This window comes from Cydia pomonella, chromosome 10, assembly GCF_033807575.1.
Source record: "Cydia pomonella isolate Wapato2018A chromosome 10, ilCydPomo1, whole genome shotgun sequence".
Lineage (NCBI taxonomy): Eukaryota > Metazoa > Arthropoda > Insecta > Lepidoptera > Tortricidae > Cydia > Cydia pomonella.
Window position 1 is genome coordinate 7,506,680 of NC_084712.1, and position 17,879 is coordinate 7,524,558.

General features: G+C 36.4%; 1 protein-coding gene and 1 long non-coding RNA gene across 4 annotated transcripts in view; one reads left to right on the forward strand and one right to left on the reverse strand.

Annotated features, from left to right (window-relative positions):
* The window catches only part of LOC133521965 (uncharacterized), a 121,477-nt gene that overhangs the window by 30,101 nt on the left and 73,497 nt on the right, over nucleotides 1-17,879 (forward strand). The gene's annotated exons all lie outside the window — the stretch shown is intronic.
* Nucleotides 3,197-3,795, reverse strand: LOC133521951 (uncharacterized). The gene is made up of 2 exons (XR_009799969.1): nucleotides 3,614-3,795; nucleotides 3,197-3,506 (listed from the first exon to the last, which is right to left on the reverse strand). It is a non-coding gene; the product is annotated as an uncharacterized LOC133521951 (long non-coding RNA).

Below are 17,879 nucleotides of genomic sequence, written 5' to 3' on the forward strand. Positions count from 1 at the left end.
AAAGACAAGTTTTGTAGTCATCCATTTTCATCTTTTTTGTTACAGCTTTGTTAACACCCTTAGCTTTTGCTTTAAATTTATCCGTATCTTTTACAGCATCAACACTTATAGCATACATTTTTGATCTTAATCCTACGAACTCCTTTAATATTTTTCCTTTGATTTCATCTTTGAAAAATCCTAGTTTCTTTTTGTTTAATTGTGGGAAACCAAAAATGTTGTTTTCTTCATACTCCGACGTATCAAAAAACTGAGGTATGTCTGGTTTTATGGCTAAATAAAAGTCATCTATAAAGTATTGATAGATAAAACTATATGTGTCCGTATACAGTAATTTAACATTATTTTCAAATTTTATTTTCATATAATTATAGTGAAAATCATACATCAATGTTTTTGATATGTCTAAAATACAAAAACCTAAATAAATTGGTTTATTGTAATACAACTTAGTCTTATTCAACTGAATAGCAATTAGATTTTCTGAAAATATACACACGCTGTGTAGTTCAGGTCTTGCTACTAACGACTGAGCACCTTGCACTTTACCTTTATTTTCCCAATGTGTAATTAATTTAACATTTACCCTTTTTTCGATATTTTCCATTGTCTTTCCGAACACAGCATTATTCATAAGTTTATAAAAGTCCTTTTCGAAATCCGATTTTGCTTGGGTACGATGGTGAGTATTCAGATCAATGTATATTTTTAACCACGGACTTTGTTTAAATTTTAGCACTCTATGAATTTTTGTTAGTTTTAATCCTAAATTTATACACTGTTTGAGATTTCTGTAATGAATAATGTACTTTGTTTTTTTGTTTAAATTTGGAACTAATTTCCTTTCTTTACAATGACCAATAACAACATTTTCTGGACAAAGTGGAAAATCAGAGTGCAAATTATGCAGGATATCCGGGTAATCAAGGTCAACTTGAAGGATGTAACCGTAATCACATGAATCTGATATGTTAAAATCCACATTTTCATTGACCCACTCAAACTCTCCAATAGGCAAATATTGTGACATAGCCCATCCGTATAAATTATTCGCATCAAAATAAGCTAGATAAGATTTTGGTTCATTAGGTTTAAATTCATCTTTTAAGTACTCGTTGTTGGCTTTGGCATATCGATTGCTGCACTGAGATATTCCCCCTCTAATACCTGATTTGACAAAAGAGACTTTTTCAAAGTCAGTTAGTAATTCTAGTTCAACGTTAGTATGCTTAAGCATTGCATCCCAACTCAGACTCGGTGCTGTATAGTAATGTGAGGGGTCCAAGTCATATGTTTCCAAACAAAGTTTTCGAAAATTTTCAAATACGTCTGCCAGTAACATTACATCGGTTTTCAAATATAAGTTAGAATAATCTAACATTGTTTTGCATTTAAAATGATCCCAGACATCTTGAGCATGAGCGTAGTCTATATCGGAAATGGGGCTATCACTTAAACAATTGTAAAATTCAGGTTTGGTTGGGAGTGATGTAGCATTTAATGAGTCATAAGATTTAATCATTTCATACGGGAAAACACCCTTCCTTATTAGTCTTTTAAAGTCATCTTGGAGCGGGAATTGCTTTCGTAACTCTATAAATTGGTTTATTTCTAGATTATGAGCGAGTTTGTCCAAGCTTTCGGACATAAACTTGAAAGAATCTAAAAACCGTAAACTAATTTCTTGTCCATTTATACGTATTTTTTTTGAAAAGGAAATGTATTTTTCTTTGTTTTGAGGAATAATTGAAATCTCACCTTCATCAAAATTTAATGCATGTACAATAAAATGAGCATCATAATTACTTAAATTATGTAAAAATATGGGTACAAAGCGGGGTGTCTTATACTTGGAACTGCAAAATGAATGTGCTAGTCCTTCGAAGTGACCAGTACTCCATTCATAATGTTCAACGCAGTCTAATAGTAACTCATTATTACAAATAAAACAATGTTTTGTTCTGTTAATAGTTTCTTCATCCGCTGAAGTTAGGGGAACTGGAGCTTTTTGAAAACAAATCTTACGTTGGATTTGAGCAACATCTTTGCTTACGCTTAGAATGAAATTCTTAGCACAATCAGGTCCAGTATAAGTGCAATATTTTGAAAGGTTATCGTCATATGAACATTTTATGTAATAGCCGTAGCTGTAAACTTCGTGCTGTTGAACATTATTTGTAAACGGTTTTGATGAATCTAAATTTGCGTTAGAGTTCGATATAGGTTTCAGAAACGATTCGAAGTCCGCATAAATTACAAATGGTAACTTGTGTTTTCGTATAAATGCATCAAACAAAATTTTATTACTAGGCTTCATTTCCTCAAACCTTTTTTGTTCGTCTTTTCAATGTCAGGTAGCTCTGTTACAACATGAGCACAATCATTTTTCTGGTGATTTTTCAACTTTTGTTCGGTAAAAAAATATAAGAGACAACCATCAGAAATATGAATTGCATCATGACGACCAGTTATTTGCCTATTAACTAATCGCGATAAATTCTTAATAAAGCAGTAATGGCCCGTATTACCATTGCTTAAATACAAAAGATTAATGTGTCTTTCTTTCCTTGATTTGGTAAAATGCAAGGGCCCAACTATGTTGTTTCTTTTCGAAATGCTATCATATTCAAGCCCAAATACATTAATGCTTATGTCATTTAACTTTTCAACTTTTTTTATATCACTTAATTTTACAGGAAAACGTATGCCGTCAAACTTTAACTTATTTTGATGCTGCATGTATGAGGTAGTTCTGTTAGCGTTTTTTACAACAGGAAAGATACCAGACAACAAAGCCCATTTAAGACATTGGTGATCATTATTTTGTACATTTATCACTGCCTTTTTACTTTTGATATCCTTTGGTAAATCCAAATAAGATGATCCTCTCAAAGGATTAAATTTGTTGACATTCATGTCTACAAACAAAATCTTCTTTAAGGACCATCCACTGTCTTTTTTCTCAAATTCACTCATGTGTGTACATAACGTGTCCTTTACTTTTTTAATGAGCGGGTCATAATCGTCTCCAATACAAAAGTTATAATTAAAACTTTGAAAATCAAAAAACGTTTTTTAGATCTTTGGTTTCCTGCACAAACTCCGCATGCACTATAAAATTAATATTAATTATCGTAAGCTCATCTAAACATTCCTTTATTAAGGCCTGAATTTTATTTTTTATGGATTCAAAAAATATTTCAGGAGTTTCGAATTCAGTCTCTTGATTATCTGATCCTATTCTGTAAGTGCGGATTCGACATCCAAACGCAGAATTGATTAAACTAACATTACTTAATTCATGGGTGTTGTGTTCTATAACTTTGTTCTTGTGAATATTACTTTTCAAATGATTTGAAAAATATCGTTGTCTTACCCATATATTACAAGCTTCGCATAATTTCTTTTCTTCATAATTTTCCGAAATTTCAACTGCACTAGATGGTCCTGCATCTGCAATATCCACAGCTTTCCTTTTGATCCCTCCTCCGGATTGGCGAATAACGCTAAAATAAAAAATAAACATAATTTAATAAACATGACAAAAAAAAAAAACGACTAAAACATTTAAAAATAACTTTTTTCAAGAAAAGTAAAAATTATCTGAGCTTACCTATTTTCGTTTTTGGAGTCGTTTCCTCCAAAGGTACATAATTCCCAGAATCGTTGTGAAGTATCTGCTATAAATTCGACGTCTTCTATTTCAAGACACTTGTTAACCATATGGCAATCCATACTGTCTTCACACTCAAAGAAATTACTTTTTGCGTCTTCGATTTCATCCATGATAGAAAATGAATTGTATAACCAACGCACTGCGAAGTCTCAAGGGTTAGTGATGTACATTAATTTGTAGGAAGCCCTATTTATACGAACTATTTGTGGTTGTGAACATATTTAGCTAATATGATATCAATCATTAACTAACTAGCTTCAAATATAGTTCTAAAGTATTTTATTAATAGTTTTCTCATACATCTAATTAAGTTATTACACTTCAGTTATTACAACAGTGATTAGACTTTTGAATTAAAATGGTACTTTTTACACTCGTCGGATTCGGAAATCTCCTTCGTGATTCCGTAAATGAGATCTTTAGCTTGCTGTAAGTGCTTATTTGTTTCATTTTCCATCACGAAATATTTTGCACGCACATCCGCAAACATCCAGTGTTTAGTTGTATCAGAAACTTTGGATAGTTTTTTCATATCAAATATTTCTATTTTGATTAGATGTGTCGAATTCGTACCATCGTCTTTGTTTGTAGATATATATGATATACCACCCCCTTTACAGCCTTTTCCTACAGTGGAAGACACGTTTTTCTTCCTCTTTATCTTTGGCTGGTCAAAGAATGCATCGATATTTGAGTGTGTGTTTAATTTTCGCTTCACCGGCTCGTCTGGTACACAAGTTAGGCTGTCCTATGCATCTGACACTGGATAATAGTACTGCTTAAATGTATAGTCTTGGCCGTCGAAGACATTTGATGGGGAGTTCTGTATTTAAAAACAAAACATGTGTTACACAATTGTAAATTTACATAATTTCGTGATTACCACAGTTCTTAAAATCTTAACATTAGAAAAACATGTACAATATTTGTAGTTAATAATTGAAGACTTACCGACATATTGATGCCTTCTGGTGTAGGAGTACAGCGTGGGTCAATCGATAGTAGTATAAAAAAGAAATCGTCGTAGGTCTTTATATATATATATACAACTCTTGATCATTAAAAATCTTGTTTCAATACAAAGTCTTGTTTGATAATTGATAACTTGTTTTGCTTCTAAATACGTGTTATTGGAATTTGGCTAACAATTATGATAAGCTCAATTACTAAGTAGATTATACATACATTAAAGTCACATTAAAATTCCATTGTGTGAAATAGAGATTTCAACATTCAACTTTGTAATGAACGAGAATATTTATAAAACTAGATATTTGAAGTATTCTAAAAATAATAAAATTAGGTTAGGTTTGATTTGAACTTCGATGGCATTAGAGACAGGTTGGTTAGGTTTAAACCGTGACCCGCTGTTGATAGGTTAGGTTAGGTTAGAACCGTGACCCCTGAGCAGACAGAAACGTCTGTTGGTAGGTTAGGTTAGGTTTAAACCGTGATGCGCTGTTGATATGTTAGGTTAGGTTAGAACCGTGACCCCTGAGTCTGTTGCGTCTGTTGGTTGGTCTAAGAATATATGAAAGGCTCATAACAGTTTACTCGTAAATGAGCAATGTCGCCTAATTAATGGATGCAGTTAGGGAATCATTAATTACCTACCCAATAGCAGAGTCCCATCGAGAATTATGTAATTACGATGTAATAAGGAATGAGCATCATAAATGACAGCAACGACCAATAGGAGAGCGCCATCCAGAACCAAGACCCCGCCCACTTGATAACTTCAACTAGGAGGTGTGGCCTAATTAATGGAATGTCATTAGCTAATTAGAACCACTAATGACCGCAACGACCAATAGGAGAGCGACATCTTGAACCAACACCCCGCCCACTTGTTGACCTGAGGTTCTCAGTGTGGCTGCTAAAAAAAAGGTCATCAACCAAAACCAGGACTGTTTGACCCTCCAAAGCTGAGCCAGAACAGAACGCACACATCCCTACTACTGTAAAGTTTTCTTAATGAACAAAACAAAAAACAAAAGTTTTCTAAAAGAAATAAAAATTCACGTAGATATATTTCAACTACCGGTCTAGAAAATGATGGTAAATGTCAAATGAAGTGTTTTGAGTTTTACCCTTTTACACTGAAGGCATAGAATTGATGGAAGAATTGTGTCATGTAAGTAGTTTTTGCAAAACGAAACATTGTTATCTTATCATATCATATCATTTATTCAGTAATAATCATATATTGTCATTGGTATACATTTCACTTAAGGGAAATTTGGATAAAAGTTAAAATGTTAATAATTTTAAAGACGAAGAACACTATGTCCGGATAATTTGCCGCCGGAAAATTATTTGTAACGAAACATACTCCTTGTTAACAAGTGAAATTTTATTATCTAAGTGGTACTACCTGCAGTTTATGTGGACTTTCATTGGATTCCTGGTGTGGAGCAATACAGTGAGTTTTTGGGTGGCGGTTCACTGTCCATCACAAATCATTACAAACCACAATTAATAAATTCGCACCACACAATACAATACATTTGCAACTGGGTATGAAACTACACGGCGCGACGTTGGAGTATAACTACAAGCGGCTAATCGATTTACTACTGAATTGCGGTGCAGTGTTTTTTTTTTGTGTCAACTGGCGGGTGGCCTTAAAACTTACGCGCTCCGAGAACCCGCCGTTATAGCACTACAAATGTTGCTATAAAGCTACTGGAGACGTATTTAATAAACACCTGTATTGGTCCCATGGAGATGATGGCTGGTTATACACGTCAAAGATTTTAGCGTTCCGGGTTCAAATCACGGCAATAGTGTTGTATGATGTGTTTTCTTTTTTCCTTTTCTGAATTTTATTTGTTGTTTGTGTTTTGGCAATTTGAGTTTTTTTTTGTAATATATATTATGCGACTTTATTTAAACCGGTCTTGTCATGTTTTAGTAATTAGTTTGGAAAAATTACAATATTAATTATTAGAGTTTTTGTTTTTATTTGGCTTTTGTATGTACGTGCTTTTATTTGTGTTTATTTTGTATACCTAATGAATTTTTAGGATATAGGGATTCCAATTTTTGTATTCAGAATTACTATTAAGCATATATGTATATATATATTTTTTTCATGACTTATAATTCGTTCTTGTTTTTATTTGTGATGTACATGTGTTTTTTTTTTTAGTTGTAGAATTTTCAAATTGTGACTTTGGTAGTTAATTTATTCGATTCAAATTGTGACATAGTTAATTTATAGACTTTATTTATAATTTTAATGTCGGAGAAGGCCAATGCCGCCGATGTTACCCCTCCCCAGCCGTCGCCCCGGGCGACCTCCGACGCTGATCCTGTGCCATGTCCGTTTTGTTCACCGGTTCGTTTTTTTAAGGGTCAAAAGGGGCTTAATATTCATTTAAGCCGTATCCACGGCACAAATGCATTGCGTGTTGATCCTAATCCAACCGGAGTTTCAAACGATGGGTCTCGGGAGGTGCCTCAAACGCAAACGGGACTTCGCCTTGCTGATATACCAGCTTTAAAGGCTAAGATTCGGGTATTGAGACACATACCTAAGGGAGCTAGGTGCCTTGCTGCTGGTAAGCTGTGTTCGGTCATAAATGATTGCCTGCGCAGTAATAGTGTTGAGGATTGGTGTAGTTTGCTCTCTTTTTCTTACTCAGCTTTAAGGGTGCCGGATGCCGCTGAACCCAATTCGCTGACAACCAAGGTCAAAAATAACATTAATATCGTCAAGCTATGCTTTCCACCCACGCAGCCCTCGAACAGGCCGGCCTCGGTATACCGGGCAATTGAAACTAAAGTACATGATGGTGACCTAAGGGGAGCCGTTCGCCTGCTTCTCTCGGACTCTGCTCTGGCTCCTTATAATAGTAATACCCTACGGGCTTTGAAAGATAAACACCCGCCACCATCGAGGCTAGTAGATTTGCCTCCCGAGCCTGGTATTTCAAACCCTTTTTTGTCCGTAACGCCAATGGACGTGGCTGCGGCAATTGCCTCCTTCTATAACGGGTCAGCATCTGGTTTCGATGGTTTGAGGCCACAGCATCTAAAGGAACTGACTTCACCTTCCGCGGGGGACAACGGTCCCCGTCTCTTGGACTCCCTCGCAAAACTGTGCAATTTTTAGGGTTCCGTAGCCAAATGGCAAAAAACGGAACCTTTATAGATTCGTCATGTCCGTCTGTCTGTCCGATTCTGTCACAGCCACTTTTTTCCGAAACTATAAGAGCTGTACTGTTCAAACTTAGTAAGTGGATGTATTCTACGAACCGCATTAAGATTTTCACACAAAAATAGAAAAAAAACAATAAATTTTGGGGGTTCCCCATACTTAGAACTGAAACTCAAAAAATCTTTTTTCATCAAACCCATACGTGTGGGGTATCTATGGATAGGTCTTCAAAAATGATATTGAGGTTTCTAATATCATTTTTTTTTAAAATGAATAGTTTGCACGAGAGACACTTCCAAAGTGGTAAAATGTGTGTCCCCCCCCCCGTAACTTCTAAAATAACAGAATGAAAAATCTAAAAAAAATATATGATATACATTGCCATGTAAACTTCCACCGAAAATTGGTTTGAACGAGATCTAGTAAGTAGTTTTTTTTTAATACGTCATGAAATTAAAAAAAAAATTTTTTTTTTCATCATACCCATATGTGTGGGGTATCTATGGATAGGTCTTCAAAAATGATATTAAGGTTTCTAATATAATTTTTTTCTAAACTAAATAGTTTGCGCGAGAGAACCTTCCAAAGTGAAAAAAAGTGTGTCCCCCCCCCTGTAACTTCTAAAATAACAGAATGAAAAATCTAAAAAAAATATATGATATACATTGCCATGTAAACTTCCACCAAAAATTGGTTTGAACGAGATCTAGTAAGTAGTTTTTTTTTAATACGTCATGAAATTAAAAAAAAAAAAAATATTTCATCATACCCATACGTGTGGGGTATCTATGGATAGGTCTTCAAAAATGATATTAAGGTTTCTAATATCATTTTTTTCTAAACTGAATAGTTTGCGCGAGAGAACCTTCCAAAGTGAAAAAAAGTGTGTCCCCCCCCCTGTAACTTCTAAAATAACAGAATGAAAAATCTAAAAAAAATATATAATATACATTACCATGCAAACTTCCACCGAAAATTGGTTTGAACGAGATCTAGTAAGTAGTTTTTTTTTAATACGTCATAAAATTTAAAAAAAAATTTTTTCATTAAACATATACGTGTGGGGTATCTATGAATAGGTCTTCAAAAATGATATTTAGGTTCCTAATATCATTTTTTTCTAAACTGAATAGTTTGCGCGAGAGACACTTCCAAAGTGGTAAAATGTGTGTCCAAAGTGGGAAAATGTTGAACAAGATCTAATAAGAAGATTTTTTTTAATACGTCTTAAATTGTACGGAACCCTTCATGCGCGAGTCCGACTCGCACTTGGCCGCTTTTTTACTGAGAGGTATGTTGAATATGGAGGTTAGGCCGTTTCTTTATGGTGCTTCGCTATGTGCTTTATCTAAGAAGGACGGTGGTATTAGACCAATTGCCGTGGGCAGCATTTTCCGACGTCTCACGGCTAAATTTTGCTGCCGAGCAGTAAGGGAGGTAATGTCTGGCTATTTACTCCCCAGGCAGATGGGCTTCGGCACTGTGCTGGGCTGTGAGGCGGCGATTCATGCCACTCGCCATTATGCTGTTGAACGCCATGCATCTGGTAATGTTATTGTTAAGATCGATATAAAAAATGCGTTTAACACGGTGGAAAGAGACATCATTCTTAAGGAGGTCCTAGAAAGAACTCCCTCTTTATACCCCTTCATTTACCAATGCTATTCCTCTCCAAGTAACCTATTCTACTCTAGTGATGTCATCCAGTCGCAAGTCGGTGCTCAACAGGGAGACCCCCTGGGACCCCTTATTTTCTGCTTGGCCATCCATAAAATAATCTCGGGGGTGAACGCTTCGTTAAATGTGTGGTATTTGGATGACGGCATCATTGGAGGTAGCCCAGATGTGGTCGTTGAGAGTTTAAAGACCTTAATACCAGCTTTTAAAGAGATCGGCCTGGAGATTAATCCATCCAAGTGCGAGTATTTTACCTGCGGGGGCATATCCTGTGAAGCTTTTACGGAGCTTGAAGTAGTTCTGCCCGGAATGAGGCAGATTGATAAATCCTCTTTCCATTTGCTAGGTGCTCCCGTGTTTTCCGAGGGTGTCAGCTCTGTACTACAACTTAAAAGGCAGGCACTCTCGGGAGTACGCGAGCATTTGGCGCATCTGGCTGCACACGTCTCCCTCATTTTGTTGCGGAATTGTTTCGCGTTGCCCCGCATGGTGTACACTTTGCGCACGTCTCCAACTTGGTTTTTTGAACAGGATCTGCTTTCTCTGGACGACACGCTCAAGGTTGCTTTGGAATCGCTGCTAAATGTGAATCTGAATGATACTCAGTGGCGTCAGGCTTCCTTACCGGTTCGTTACGGCGGTCTTGGTATTCGGCGGGTGCAGGACGTCGGTTTGGTGGCCTTTTTGGCGTCGGCGCATGGCTCAGCGGGTCTCGTTGCTCGTATTCTGGGAATCCAGGGTAGCGACGTGTGCGTACCATACGTTTCCGAGGCTTTGGAAAAATGGGCCACATTATGCCCTACCAGTGAACGTCCCGATAGCTTGGTGACGCAGAGGGCATGGGATGACATCCTTTGCAAACTTGCGTGCGCAAATTTACAGAGTGGGGCTTCGGGGGCCGACTTGGCGCGCCTCAAGGCAGTTTCCATGCCTGAGTCGGGAGCGTGGTTGCATGCTTTGCCATCTCCGCACCTGGGCACACTGTTGGACAACGACTCCCTGAGAATTGCAGTGGCCCTAAGGCTGGGATGCAAAGTGTGCAACGCACACCGGTGTATTTGTGGCATGATGGTTGAGGAGAGTGGCCATCACGGGCTGAGTTGCCAAAGGTGCGCCGGTCGTTTCCCTAGGCACCACTCTTTAAATGAAATTGTGCGGCGGGCAATGGTGTCGGCCAATATCCCGTGCGTACTGGAACCACCGGGCTTGTCACGGTCGGACGGTAAAAGACCCGACGGGCTCACCTTAGTCCCCTGGCGGAGGGGGCGGTGTCTTTTATGGGATGCGACATGTGTTAGTACATTTGCTGCATCCCATCTAAGACACACGGTTAAGGCCGCGGGTTCAGCGGCAGAAATTGCCGCCAAAAATAAGCGTGCCAAGTACTCCGGGTTACAGGGGGCATACGATTTTGTGCCCATTGCTGTCGAGACAGCCGGACCCTGGTGCAGCGAGGCGTCCGAATTGTTCAGGGAACTGGGTCGGCGGCTAAGGGAGAGGGGGAACGATCCCCGTTCTGGGTCTTGGCTTGTCCAACAGGTCTCCATCGCCATACAGCGTGGCAACGCTGCGAGTGTGATGGGGACTTTTGGACAAGGCATGTCACAGGACGGGCTAGTTAAATAATTGTAAGTTTGTGTTTATATAGCGGTGCTTGTTTTTTTTTTTGTAATAGTAGTGTTTTATTTAAGTTTTTTGTGTAATGACTCAATATTAAGTTTAATTTTTAAAATAGATACAAAAAAAATCAAGTCTCATTATTCTCATCAAAGAACTCATTCACTGAGTAATAGGCCCCTTGTACCAATAAAGATTTTAAGCGTGAATTAAAACTTGAAATGGTGTTCATATTTTTAATGTTACGTGGAATTTTATTATAAATTTTAGATCCAATTATTTGTACACAGTTGCCAGTTTTCCTAAGGCGATGAGTGGGCTGTTCCAAGTCATGCTGACGGACTTCTGTAATCGATGACAACGCACCATTTTTGCTTTCTGGAAGGATCTAGTTTCTTAGCCACAACCCAGAAGGGGTTGCTCCAAGGGAATGTACAGTCAGCGTCAAATACTCTGTAGCTGTCAAAGTGACCAAATAGTTCGGTACACCATGCAAATATATGGTGTACCGCTATGGTATATGGTGTTGGCTACTTTGGTTGCTGCAAAGTATTTGACGTTGACTGAACTTGGTCTTATTATATTTTGATTTAGCGTAGCGTAGATTTTATCCACTTGGTTCTTAACTTCTTGTTCTTTAGGTTTTCGGTATAATGGGTGTTTCGGAAGTAATGGGAATATAATCATTTGTATGGTTTGTGAACGTCAAAGGTTTAGTATAAAAATATCAGAAAATTCTGTGATGCTAACGATTTTATTTAGACATTCTTTTTCCTCGCTATTAAGGTGGCCTTGGTTCGTGTATATCTTGTTCGTTGTTCGTTTATGTCTAGTTTTGAATCGTTTTTAATTTTATCACATTTTTGTATAATTTTCATTTTAATTTTATTTTAATTCTTTTTATAAATGGTATTTGTATTTGGATCAATTTGTCTGAAATAAATGGTTTTATTTTTATATCATTTTGGGGTCGAGTGTTTATGTCATTACCGCAGTTAAATGTATGGAGTTGATACTGGTTGAAGTCTACTTCGTATATTGAGTTTACATGGATGGATGGTGGGAATTGATATATGTATAGTTTTGTCTTCATTGCTGGAATTTACGCACGTTATAAAGAATTGATTATTTTTAATAACAACGAGCGCGTTTAAAAAAGTTAGATGATCGTCAATGGCTTGTTAGTCTACGATTGCTGTTCCGTCGGAGATATCTTTAGTTAGGCAATTGATAACAGTTTCTGATCTTTGTCTGAGGGTTTGTGTATTGTTATCGATAGAAGGAATTGTAGAATCGTTTAGAGTAAGGAATCTGTAAGTTCTGCCGCGTATTCGCATCAGGGTTTTAGATTCTTAAAAAAAAACCAACATTGAACTTGGTCATGAAATCGTTACCCAATATGGTATCAGCGTGAATATTAAGGTTAGCTACGTTAAATGTGAATTTGGGGGGGGGGGGATTTATCTAGGGATATATTACAGACGCCGTAAGTTTGGACGGTGGAGTTTGTGTTAGATACACCTATCATTGAGGCTACCTAGACGTGTCGATTTTATTGTAGCCGATTTTATCTTTATTGATGACTGAGATGGTCGATCCGGTATCTATTAACAAGGTTACCATCCACGTGGAATTTAAGATCTTCTGGGGGTATGTTTAATGTGTTTATTGTATATTTTTCTTGGGGAGTTTTAGACTTTTGCTTAGAGTTTGATATCCGTAGTGATTTTTAACGATGTTTTGATTTAGAGGATTTTTCACTTTTGAATGAGGTCTTTGTGATTTGGTCTGAATTTGATAGATTGACAATTAAAGTTAGCATTGATTTGGGATGTTTCCTTAGAGGTATTCTCGGAGTTCGTATTATTAGGGGTAAAAGAAAGCGTTGCGTTTATTTCTAGAGTGTCGTTTGTATTTGAAGTTTGTTGTAATAAAGATTTGAAAGAGATTCCGTTGCATTGATGAATTGAGTTAGCAAGAGGTCGATGGATTTGTGAAGTTCTAGTACTTGATTTTGTCATAGATTTGGGAGATTCTGAAACTTGATTTGGCGATGCAATAGATTTAGGAGGTTCTGATGTTTTATTTTGTATTGTCATAGAATTAGGAGATTCTGGAACTTGATTGTGTATTGTCATAGATTTAGGAGATTCTGGAACTTGATTTAGCGATTTAGTGCATCAAACCCAGATTAGAGCTGACACCGTTTACAAATATGCTTAAGGCGGTTTCCTCAGTGCTGGTCTTCCGACAGATCAATGATGCGTCAGAGACTTCGGCAGTTAATTTGTCGAGGATTTTATCACGGCATAAATCAACTCTGTGAAAGTAATCTGTGGCCGATTTGTTTGGTTTTTGGAATAGTGATTAAAACTATATGTTAAGATGTGTCAAAGTTTTCGTTTGTGAAAATTTTTGAATTAGGAAGGTTTTAAGCTCTGATCAACTTTGGTACCTTTTTGCAAAGATATCTGACGAATTTTGCCCAGAAATTCTATTTAACGTGTATGTAAGGATCACTGGTCGTTGAAAGGCGTTTGCTAGTTCAAAGGAACCTATAAACTTGCGCGGGTTGTGCTGTGTCGATATCCGGTATTAACCGGAGGAGTGTTTTAAAGGTATTTCTTCTGATTTGGCCTCATTTGTAGTAGTTGATTGCATCTTTATTTACCTGCGTGGCTAAAGATTCAGTGATTGGAGACATTTTGATTTAGTAGTTCGAAAAGAAGGAGTCAAGAGTTAGTAAAAAATATATATGTCAAAAGATATCAGGATTTAAAGAGATTTCGGATTTAAGATACATAGTAACTTGGAGACAGAGCAAACGTGTTTGGCCAGTTACCACAGTATCCAAATTTGCATCACGTAGCGTTATTCGGCGAGCTGGTTGAAGCCTTACAGGTACCGTCTAGGCTGGTGGCGATTTTTGTCCTTAGCCCAGGCGTTGAGCTCGTTTGCTTAACGGCGGTGCGACTCGGTTAATGAATCCAACCGACTGCGCTAAAATTGTTATGTGGCTAGTAATAAAACATAGTTTAACGTTTCAAACTAGACTGATTTAATTTGAGACGTAGTAGGGAGACAAATCTCATTAGGATATTGGGATAAAAATTAGAATGATATGTTTATTATTCTTTAAAAATTAGAATAATATGTTCATTATGGTCTTCGGACCATTTGAGATAAGTTAACACTAATAACAAATAACACATTAAGACATGAGGATGTTTACAATTATTGATGGGAAGTGTAAATAAAGTATTAAATAAACTAATTATGATTTCCAAGAACAAAACTATTGGGAAAGGTAAACAAACATGTGAGTGGCAATAGCAACTTAATAACTAAAACTAGGTATATGGATCATATTATATAACACCTGACTAAAAATTATGAATTATCAAGTTCTGCATCGTGTTGTAATAGAAATAGAACCAAATGAAGTAGCTGTGATAATAGAACGACATCAGTTTTGTCGGTTTTGAATGCTGTGTTTGTTCATTTGTATAAATAATTCAATTTACAGTTAATAAGTTTTCATCCGGACGAGTCAAGTTAATTTCTAGGATGAGACCATTGATGTAAGTAAAGATGAGACTCTTCTATTTTAGTTTTTACAGTTTATACCGGTAAAATTGTATGACAACATTTCATATTTCTGACCCTGTAATTTTATTGCTGCATTTAAATTGAAACGAGGAATTCGCTGATAGTTATTGCTTTTCACTAGGACTTGTAACGTAGTGATTATATGCTCTTTGGGACTTGTATTTAATTTATTATTAATGATTTTATGTGTACTTATTCTAAAATGGCGTAACTCCAGTTCTACGCTAGAAGCTAGTCTTGTCTTGATCGAAAAAAAAACATTGAGAAGATGTTGTCATTGTCAATGTTTAAAACTGGTCCGTTGATGTTTTAAAACAATTTTGATAAAATGTCAGATTTCTAGGATGATTTTGGATATAATATCAAATGCCAATACATGAATACGATACCAGGGTTTCATATGAATACGGCAGACCGACAGATAAGCACTAACGAATGTAAGTAATGTAATAAAATTAAATGTTTTTCCGATGTCTTCTACGAATAATTTTTGCAGTAGGCCAGACGAGACAGATATTTTTATTTGTATTTGTATTTGACAATATTTGGTATACTTTGGAGGGGTATATATGAGTACCTCGTCAATCGGCTTTGTCCATTTTAAAAACGATTAGTGGATAGTAACTTAATTATGTAAATAAATTTCTCTTTGTTTTGAATTTCAATCAATACGTCGTATTTAATTGACAATTTCAAATCCAATATTATGACAGTATTTTTTTTCTTGTGGTGAATTGCAATGGCATTTCATCTATTGTGCCGTAGAATTGGTAAAATTACATCTTTATTTTTATTCTCTTGTATTTCTTGTAATAAGCGATATTAAATTTATATAAATATATTGCAGTATTCGGGAAGCACAAATGCACAATTCTTCGAAATCATATGTAAATTTTCAGGTGTTATATAAGTGAAATGTTGTCAACTGGATCAATAACTGATACAAAATTATTTATTAAAGCACGCTATATTTATACTATACTATGTATACTGTTTTATTAGTATTGAATTCTAACAACATTTTGGTGGTAACTACTGGGTTTTTTTTCCAGTAGTTACCAGTGGTAAAATGTGGGAAAAAATCCCAGTAGTTACAGCTGGGCCGAATTGTATAAAGTTAAACGTTTACAGGCGTTTACTGGCAACACTTCCGTTTTTTACAATTTGCGTTTTATAAAAGTATTGTGTTACAATTTTACATGTTACAGGTACAAGTGCCTGTAGCTCAACCATAGACGAAAATATGAATGAATGAATGAATGAATGATGCTTTTATTCGAAACACACATACACAACAACATTAAAATAGACTTAAATCTAGGTAAAATAGAAGTTACAGTGCTGCGGGTGGTTCCAGAAAAGGATAACACTCAGCATGTGTCGCAGCACATCAGTAATGTTGCGAAGCTGATTTTCAGTGTACCCATTGACACGTAAAACAACACAAAACAACACAGAACATAAAAACAGAACCGAAGCAGAATACGAACAGAACGAACGAACAGAATGTGCAGTTAACATTGAAATTTTATTATAAGAAAACCAGGACATGTTTATTAATAAATACATACTTACACAATATTACATAAATACTTAAATATATAAACTCTGAATCACAGAAGTCGACGTCAAAGCATTCCACAATGCCAGCGAGTAGTTCGTGGCTAGGTGACTGGGAGATGAACCTCTACAGCGTAGCCGCTCTCGAATCCAGTAAGTAAGGGTGTTTGTGTCGTGCTTTTCTTTTCTAATATCATTTGAAAAAGCGGTTTTTTCTGAAACCACAGATAGCCTGATATAGAAATAATGCAATTTGTTTAACTATTACACTGCCTGTTGCGTCCAAGCTAATTTTGGCCGACGATGTCTTCTTTTAAAATCTTCTTCTAAAGTAAAAGCTGGGTCTGGGTCCATTATATCAAATAAAAATGGTCGAGGGCTTTGTGAGCTAAAGTTTTCAGTGGGAATATTGGCTGAAACAACGTCGCCGAAATCTATTAATATGCGGCTTCTTGAAGTTCTTTACCTATTTGAGACCGCTTTCCCCTTCTAAATTGGCGTTTTGTAGGCGTGGTTCTCCACGAGAATCGAAGGTCGACACATGGACGGGTAGGTCTTCACCATCAGCGGGTTCGTTCGAGCAATAAATATGAATACTGGACCAGCATTCCGAACAGGATCCCTTTATAGATAAATATATTTTGTCCGGATTAATTTTTTTTTTTTGCGTTTTGAAACGAAAACGGGAAAGACATTTTCAAGTTTTTCCAAATGATATCATATATGGTGTCTGTCCACCCCTCTTCGAGGACATTATAAGTCCAATCTTTGTAATTTACCACCTGTCGTTTGTGTTGGAAATAGACAGAGCGCGGTGGAGTGGTTAGTGGAAATGAAAGATGAGTATAATTCAGGGAACTCACATTTATATCATTTAAGTAGGGTACATAAGCTACATCGGTTAATTATTCTTAATCACAAAGCCTGCTGCATCTAACAAACTTCTCTTTTTGGCCCAGTGGTTGACTGGTAGAGGATGCCTTAAAGCATTAAATCCATCGTTTGTACTTATTATTTTATGTGCAATAAAGTATAAATAAATAAATAGTTACATACACGTGTTAATAATAAGACGGCTAGAGACGGAGAGAGAAATCGAATATCGAACAGCACGGTTTGACAGTAATGACAGATATACCATAGATAAAACAATTCTATTTCAGAAAATCCTGTATATTCCAACAGTTTCAGTGCGCTCCATTCGTTCCGATATATCAATGGGAAAAAAAGGCAATTTATTTTTCCTGTGGAGGTAGACCAATTGAGATCATTTGGACTTTACAAATTCTTAACGATATATGTCTGAATCTATTGTATCCGTTGTTTTGTTCTTTTTCGGGGCTTTTAAAAAGTTAGGTCCCGTGTCCTCCAATGGTCGGATAAATGTGACCAAAAATTAGATTACCCGATTCGATTTGCCCTTTGAAAAAAAACAGGTTCCTTAGGTTCTTAAAATTACTCCTCACTTCTACCTTCTAGCCGAAGGGGCATAATGTTCCTGTGGCTCATATTCCAATTCTCGCCCGGCTTTTATCTCATTATTGCAATTTTATAAAAAGCTCTCGCTGTGGAATCAAT